Source organism: Miscanthus floridulus, chromosome 15, assembly GCF_019320115.1.
Source record: "Miscanthus floridulus cultivar M001 chromosome 15, ASM1932011v1, whole genome shotgun sequence".
NCBI lineage: Eukaryota > Viridiplantae > Streptophyta > Magnoliopsida > Poales > Poaceae > Miscanthus > Miscanthus floridulus.
The window spans coordinates 6,172,004-6,181,241 of record NC_089594.1 but is presented as its reverse complement, the minus strand read 5'-3'; the positions used below and the strand labels follow the sequence as shown (position 1 = coordinate 6,181,241).

The window sequence follows — 9,238 nt, the reverse complement described above, 5'->3', positions numbered from 1 at the left end:
ATGTCGAGCTGCCGTGCCTCCCTCCTCGCCGTCCTGTGCATCATCCTCTACGACTGTACCCATGTCCCTCGCGCTGGCTGCCTCTCCTTCAACCTCAGCTTCTCTCAACCCGAAAGCCTAGCTGATCTCGATCGGTTGATATACTGCACCGGAGACGCGTACCTCACTCTAGACACGCTTGAGCTCACGCGGCGGAGCAGGAGGACCAACGACAGCACCGGCCGGGCCACGTACACGCAGCCAGTGCGGCTATGGGACGCAGCTACCGGCGAGATGGCCAGCTTCACCACTAGCTTCGACTTCCAGATCACTCTGGACGACGCGAGCACCATCGTCACTCCCGGCGACGGCGGGATGGCCTTCTTGCTCAGCCATCATGTCGGGTCTGGTATACCCCCCGGGAGCTTCGGGGGCAGCTTGGGCCTCCTCCCGTACGCCACCAACGGCACCGGCGACACCACCATGGTCGCCGTTGAGTTCGACACCTATCGCAACCAGCAGCTATACGGCGACATCAGCGGCAACCACGTGGCCATCGACGTCAACTCCCTCAACTCCACGGCGGTCACCGACACCACCTCGCCGACCAGGAACCTCACGTCCGGTTACAAGATGATGGCAACCGTGAGGTACGAGAATGTTACCAAGTTCCTGGCCGTCGAGCTCACCATCAACGGCGACACGTCCTACTACGTCAACGCCACTGTTGATCTCAAGAGCTGCCTTCCCGAGCATGTCGCTATCGGCTTCTCGGCAGCGACTGGCGGTGGTGGCGAGCAGCACCAGATACTGTCATGGTCATTCATATCCACTCTGCAGGAGAAACAGGTAGCACAAGCACCGCCGCCACCGCCACCGCCACCGCCGCCGCCGCTTCATCAGTCACCTGAAATCGTCCAGCATCCCAAGACGAGGTCAGTAGGACGAACCCAGATAGTAATCTCCGTGCTAGCGGCTGTGCTAGGAGTATTTCTCTTGGCATGTGCAGCCGTGCTTGTATGGCGGCACAAACGACACAAGAAACCACCAAATGAAGAAACCAGTGACAGCGACTGTGAAGGAGAACAACGACACGGCAGGGCCGAGCTCGAGAGAGGGGTGGCTGCCAGCGGCCCTAGGCGATACGCGTACCGCGAGCTGGCGGCCGCCACCAACAACTTCGCCGAAGATGGCAAGCTCGGCCGCGGTGGCTTCGGAAGCGTCTACAGGGGTAAGCTCGCCGTTGCCGGCGAAGAGCGCCCGGTGGCCATCAAGATGTTCTCATCGGAGTCGTCGGCGCAGGGGAGGAAGGAGTTCGAGGCGGAGGTGAGGATCATCAGCCGTCTCAAGCATCGAAACCTTGTGAGGCTCTTGGGGTGGTGCGACAGTCGTCGCAATGGCCTCCTGCTCGTCTACGAGTTGGTTGCCAAAGGCAGCCTCGACACGCATCTCCACAGCAGCGACGACAGCGAGAGCTTTTTGACGTGGCCAGAAAGGTAAACAACACATTTAACCAACCTTAATAGTTATCATGCATAGATAGAATGATAGACTAGTAATAATAAGCGACATATATACTCCTTCCGTCAAATTGAGATTATCATTTTGGACTCCGTACCATTTTATTTGACCATTCGTCTTATTCAAAAAAAATTGTACAAATATTATTTACTTTATTATGACTTATTTTATCATCAGAGATACTTTAATAATGATTTATTTATTTTATGATTTGTAAAAAAAAGTTGAATAAAACGGATAGAGTAAGTGCTAGAAGATTCATGGATAAACTCAGCATATCATTCCGGGTCAGTGAGTTGCCATAGTGTTGGGGAGTGCAAGACGGTGGCTACTAGACAGAGGTGTTCTTGGTGTCAAAAGAAAATGTTTGGAAGTCGGCTTAGGAAGTTAGAAGCTGCGCATCGGTTGTTTTTGGGGCCAAGTTGTTATAGCCTGTTGTTGTGCCCCTAGATTGTGAGTAGTCCGTTTAGTTCTTTTCGTCTAACTTGACAGTCTATCAAACCTGGGAAGTTGTTTGCGCCGCTTGCGCATATATTTCTTTCCTATGGCGGCCATGCTCGGGACCTTTCCAAAAAGAAAAAAAAGTCAGCATATCTGGCCCCATGGTTATTGAAGTTGTTTATATTTGGTCCTCTAATTTGACAAGGTTTATACAAATACGGTACATCCTTCTTAAATTTTGTCTTGCTGTAATACTTTATAGTTACAAAATTACTCTATATGTAATTTTATCCATATTTGTTCTCCTTGCATTGATCCTCCATGTTTACTGATACGTTTTGATGGTCTGTTTACTTGATATGTGTTTAGTTGAAATTTTAGCTTAATTAAGCTACGTGTGTTTGAAATTAAAATATATATATGTGACGCAATGGTGACACTTAACACCGGTGCTATGTATTTGACTTGTAAATCGAAATGGTCATCACTTCATGCATATATGTATATGATTTGTATAGTGACATGTATGCACGCATAACATAGTTCATTTTTTCTATATTAGTAATAATGATAGAAGAGAGTATATTGAGAAGATTATAGAAGTATTTAAAAAAACTATAATAACAAGGGTTACTTTATTAGGTTTTTTTAGAGGTGGTTAATTTCTTAGATAAAAATTTAGAATGTTTCTTATATTATTTTTTCATAATAGCATAAATGGTTACTTTGATAAATGGTTGGATGATTATGATTGTTGTGAGAATTTTCATGCTAGCTTTATCTCTTTTTACCAACCACTGATTGATTTATAAGGTACATACACATAGGTACCAGATCATCCTTGGCTTGGGATCAGCGCTGCGGTATCTCCATCAGGACTGGGAGCAGTGTGTGGTGCACGGTGACATCAAACCAAGCAACATCATGCTGGACGAGTCTCTCGGCACCAGGCTTGGCGACTTTGGCCTGGCCCGGCTCGGCGATCACGGCGCACGGTGGCACACCACCAGGGCCGTGATGGGCACGGCGGGGTACATCGACCCAGAGTTCGTCAATACGCTCCACCCGAGCACCTACTCCGACGTCTACAGCTTCGGTGTTGTCCTCCTCGAGATCGTCTCCGGGCGGTGCCCCGTCATCCTGCTGGAAGGCGCCGCGCACTTTGTCCTGGTCAAGTGGATGTGGGGCCTCTATGGCCGGAACGCGATCCTCGACGCGGCGGATGAGCGGCTGAGGTCCGGCGACCAGGCCGACGATAGGTGCATGGAGAGGGTGCTCGTTGTTGGGCTGTGGTGCGCGCATCCTGACCAGAGCGAACGGCCATCCATTGAGCAGGCCATGCACGTCCTGCAGTCGGAGGACGCTAGGCTCCCGACGCTCACACCGCAGATGTACAGAACGGTGTCGGAGTTTGCCGTCACTAGACGTGCTATCGGCGCCTTGTCCGTTCAGAGCTCCTCTTCCGCGACCACGGCGACAACCGGTGGCCACTCCAAGATCTCTTCCGAGTCAGCATCCTCTCCCTTGCTTTGAGATTTAAAAGAGTTGGCTTGATTTGCATTCATCACTGTTGTATGGGCTGCCTCTGGTCTATGGGTGTCTTTGTGTATTATATATTAACTGTAAAATTACTTTTTTGCACTTTCATTACCGTTATACTTCTGCGCTTTAAAACAATCATCCGTTGTGTAGTTCTTCACGTAAAGCAAGCATCTTTTGTAAATTGTGTTTTTTACATTCTGAGCCTCTCCCCCGTCGTCGGTGGCCACTCCGTCCCCGAAGTCCATGCCCCCCTCCCCCCCTCCCCCACCCCAAAAAAAACTTCGGTGGCCGCTGCGGCCCCAGTGTCCACGTCTCTGCTCCTCCTTTCCTTCACCTTGCCGCACACCCATGAATGGCCTCCATGGTTCTCCGTCCTAGGGCTCTGGGGATCAACAAGCCCTTCCCCCAAGCACTACCGCCACTGGCGGCAACCATTGTCACCGCTCTGCCCCCCGCGTTGTTTGGGCACTGTGTGGCCATCCGCTCTACCCATGAGTCACCTGTCACCGGCTCCTCTTGGGCTAGGCAGGATAGGCTCTCGTTCTCGGATTCAGACATGTCCTCTGATGAGCCTATGAGCCTCCCTCCCCTGCTCCGGTCAAGGGAAATGGAAAGGAACGAAGTCGCCGCTACATATGCCTGCACCGTCATCGCACCTGCCACCGTCAGGATGCAGGGAGCCATTGGCTTCATGGCAGATGTTCCCTCTTCGTTTAATGTCTGAAACGTTTCCTACCATGCACAAAATTTTGCTTATGTTGCCACACAGTTTGGGTGCACTATCAAATCCGTCCAGTATGACAATGGTCATGATTTCAACAACGCCACATCCTGATAGGAAGGGCCGAAATGTTGCCAGCATTGATGTGGCCCTTAACCCACCTCTGGCGCCCACCATCTGGTCGGATCTGCTGCTTCGGTTGACGTCTCGTCTCCGGCTGCTGTCAACAGCACCACGGCCACCTCTCCACCAATCACCTCTATGACGCCAGTTGCTCCCAGCAACTCACCTGTGGCACTGTCGTCGCGCGATCCTCTTCCTCCAATGGATGTCCTAGTTACTCCGCCTGTTAATTAATGACCATGTCATGGACACTCGCGGCAAGCGGGGCTTCCATCTTCCAGTGCAACGGCTCAACCTCCATGCCGTGACGCTCTCTCCCATTCAGAAGATGTATCATGGTGCTCTTGCCAATCCTAATTGGCGGGATGCTATGATTGAGGAGTTCCTTGCTCTGTAGCACAATGATACTTGGGATTTGGTTCTTTGCCCTCATGGTGCCAATGTGGTTACGGGCAAGTGGGTTTATCACCGCAAGTTCACCTCTTATGGCTCTCCTGATTGGTACAAGGAACGTTGGGTTTGTTTGGGGGTTTACTCAGTGCCTCAATATTGACTATGATGAGACTTCAGCCCAGTGGTTAAGCCAACGACTGTCAGAACGGTTCTTAACATTGCATTATCTCATCAGTGGCCTATTCATTAGTTGGATGTGAAAAATGCTTTTCTTCATAGAACTCTGCAGGAGACCATGTATTATGAATAGACGTCTGGATTTCTCTACTCCACTCACCTCGGTTATGTCTGTCGCCCGAATAAGTCTCTTTATGGTCTGAAGAAGGCGCCCCGTGTGTGGTACAATCGGTTCGCCTCTCATATTCTCTCCATGGGGTTTGTTGGTGCCTTGTCTGACACTTGCCTTCTTGTCTATCGCCATGGTGCTGACACGGCATACCTACTGCTCTATGTCAATGATATTGTGCTCACTACTTCGTTTGAGTCTCTACTTTGTTGCATTATTGCTGCTTTGACCTAGGAGTTCTCGATGGAGAATCTTGTCCCTTTGCATCATTTCCTGGGAGTTTCTGTTGCCCATCGTGCTGGTGGACTTTTTCTCTCTCAGCAGCAGTATATGGTTGACATCCTTGCTCGGGCCGGTATGTCTGATTGCAAGCCTTGCACTACACTTGCCGACACTCATGCCAAAGTTTCCGGTGATGGTGCCCCAGTGTCTGATGGCATCGACTATATCGTGCTCTTGCTGGTGCTCTGCACTACCTGACTTTCACCAGACCCAATATTCCCTATGCTGTCTAGCAGGTGTGTCTTCATATGCACAATCCGTGTGAGACTCATCTTGCTCTGATCAAGCAGATCCTCCAATATATTCGTGGCACCATCGACTTTGGACTATATGCGGATCCAGTTTAGTTGAGTTTGACACCTTTCAGAATGCGGAATACTACGATCCAAGCAACGACCATGTTGGAATCGACGTCAATAACCTCGTCTCCACGGAATACACCAACACCACTTGGCCCAACACCCTGACGTCCAATTTCACCAAGATGGCCACTGTCAGCTACGACAATGTCACTCAGTTGCTAGCTGTCCATGTCAAGATCGGCGATAAACTGTACAACGTCAGCATGTCAGTTGACCTGAGGAACTACCTGCCACAGTTTGTTGCCGTGGGCTTCTCAGCGGCGACTGGTGTGATAAGCGAGCTGAACGGCCAGAGCCAGATATTATCATGGTCATTCAGCTCCACTATGGAACCCAAGCAGCAAAAGCAACCCCAGAAGAATAGTACCATTCTGCTGGTCTCTGTGCTAGTGCCTCTTCTCTTTCTGTTGGCATGTGCAGCTGTGGGCAGAAACGAAGATCCGGAGGAAGCGGCGATAGCGACTATGAAGAGGAAGATGATAGGATCGAGCTGGAGAAAGGAGTGGCTGCTAGCGGCCCCAAGCGATACACATACCGCGAGCTGGCTGCCGCCACCAACAACTTCGCCGAGGATTACAAGCTTGGTCGTGGTGGCTTCGGAAGCGTCTACCGGGGTATGCTCGACGTTGCCGGCGAAGAGCGCCTGGTGCCGGTGGCCATCAAGTAGTTATCACCGGAGACCGGAGTCATCCGAGCAGGGGAGAAAGGAGTTCGAAGCAGAGGTGAGGATCATCAGCCGGCTCAAGCATCGCAACCTTGTGCCGCAGCTCCTGGGCTGGTGCGATAGTCGTCGCAACGGCCTCCTGCTCGTCTACGAGCTGGTGGCCAAAGGCAGCCTCGACAAGCATCTCCACAACAGCGAGAGCTTTCTGACGTGGCCACAAAGGTACCACATCATCCTTGGCTTGGGATCCGCGCTGCGGTATCTCCATCAGGAGTGGGAGCAGTGCATCGTGCACGGCGATATCAAACCCAGCAATCATCGGCAATGGCCGGAATACTCTGTTCTGGCAAGACAGCTGGGTTCATGGGGTGTCAATCAGAGCAATGGCGCCCACCTTGATGCACTTTGTCCCCAAACGAGTCATCTACAGGCTAACGGTGGCGGAAGCACTCACGGACAGGCATTGGGTGCGCACCATATCCGGCGGAGTAACTGCCCTAGCAGCCACGGAATACTTGCAGGTCTGGCACGCGATTGAGGACATCGTCCTCACGGACGCACCGGACCGCCTCATCTGGCGATGGGAGTCTGACGGAAGCTTCTCGGTCCGATCGGCTTATCAGGCATTACATCTCGGTTCTCACCCCATTCCGGGCTGCGTCAGGATTTGGGAGGTGTGGGCGCCGCTCAAGGTCAAGCTGTTTCTCTGGCTAGCGGTTCGCCGCCGATAATGGACAGCGGACAGACGACGGAAGCATGGGCTCGATGCACACGACACCTGCTTCCTGTGCGATCAGGAACCGGAAACCATTGATCACATCATCGTCGAATGTTCCTTCGCCAGGCAGTTGTGGTTCGAGGCAGCCACGGCGCTTGGGGCAACTCTGACCGAGCAACCAGCCGGCGCCATTGTCGACTGGTGGCAGACCTGGAGAGCTCTTTGGCCAGCGTCATTTGCAAGAGGCGCAGACTCCATGTTCGCGCTAATCGCTTGGGAAATCTAGAAAGAACATAATGTGCGTTGTTTCCGCGGAGCAGCCACACAGATTCCGGCGATCAAGGCAACCATCAAACTTCAAGCAGAGCTATGGGTCCAGGCCGGTGCGAAGCACCTAGGTTGTTTAATTTAGCAAGTAATAGGTTAGAGAACAAGCTGAGCAGGGTGGGTGCGCTCAGTGTTAATCTTGTAAACCATCCGAGATGTAACAAACTATTCTTCTACTTAATAAAAAAACGTGCAAATTTTTTACGTGATTGAGAAAAAAAAAACCCAGCAACATCATGCTGGATGAGTCCCTCAGCACCAGGCTCGGCGACTTTGGTCTGGCCAGGCTCGGTGACCATGGAGCACGGTGGCACACCACCAAGGCCGTGATGGGCACGGCAGGGTACATCGACCCGGAGTTCGTCAACACGCACCACCCGAGCACCTACTCTGACGTCTATAGCTTCGGCATCGTCCTCCTCGAGATCGTCTCCGGCCGGTGCCCCGTGATCCTGCTTGAAGGACGTGCGCACTTCGTCCTGGTCAAGTGGATGTGGGGTCTGTATGGCCGGAACGCGATCCTTGACGCGGCGGACAAGCGGCTGAGGGCCGCCGGCGACGAGGCTGATGACAGGTGCATGGAGAGGGTGCTCGTCGTCGGACTGTGGTGCGCGCATCCTGACCAGAGCGAGCAGCCGTCCATCGCGCAGGCCATGCATGTTCTGCAGTCGGAGGACGCCAGGCTTCCAGAGCTCACGCCTCAGATGTACAGGACGGTGTCTGAGTTCGCCGTCACTGGACGTGCTGTCGACGCATTGTCCGTTCAGAGCTCCTCTTCCACGACCACGATGACAACCGGCGGCCATTCCAAGCTCTCTGCCGAGTCGGCGTCCTCGGCCTTGCTCCGGGATTCAAAAGAGTTGGCTTGATTTACATCCAATGGCGACTGTGTGAGTTAATTATATATTGACTGTAAAATTACTTTTTTTTCAGGTACATTCATCATTGTTGTACTTCTTGACTTATAAAAAACAAACATTTGTCGTAGTTCTTCACTTAAAGCAACCATCTTTGTAAAATGTGTTTTTAGTTTTTTTACATCAACACAGAGTATCATTACGGCGTTGTTTGGAAAGGCTTAAATTCTTGGAAAAGTCAGCTTTTCCTTACCTCCCAACGGAGGCTTCCATTTGAGTTAGCAATCTAATTAAGTTTTGACAAAAAAAAAATTTGAATTTAAGTTTTGGCAATTAGGAGTCATGTTAGTGTCCTGTAAAATCCATGTATTTTTCCTTCAAAAAAAAATCCATGTATTTTAAAGGGGCCTTAAGAGCCTGTTTGGTTGCCACAGAATGGACCCCTGGAATTATTCCAACTATGAATGTTGTGCTAATAATTTATACTATATTTGATCACCTGGATTAAGGGTAAACGAACGAGCCCTTAAACTTGTTTCCCCTTCTTTCCTTCCTATAAATGGATTCTCATATATATATTCATAATTTCGTCCATGGATGCAATCAAGCTACAATTCCTCCCTCGCGGCCTCTGGCAAGCAAAGCCATGGACCTCACAGTGGCCATCAGAGCCACCAAACTCCTAAGGGCATGTACAACTCACAGACGGGAGGTCGTCTGTAAGAGCCTCGAATCTGATGTACAGACAATTAGAGAGACAGATCGTACAACCCACAGATAAGGGGGCGTATGTAAACTGTTTAATGCTTTGCATGTAGCCAAGATCGTTCGTGAATATCATTTTGTATACCATTGTGCTGCTATTTGATACAAAACAGATAGTTCAATATATGGTCACAGAAAAACACAAACTAGCCCTGCTTGCTTTGATAACTTGATCACAGAAAATAGAGTTCGGCATT

General features: G+C 50.8%; 1 pseudogene; it reads left to right on the top strand.

Moving 5' to 3' along the window:
- LOC136506903 (receptor like protein kinase S.2-like) lies at nt 1-8,288 on the top strand (annotated as a pseudogene).
- Nucleotides 8,289-9,238: the final 950 nt, after the last annotated feature.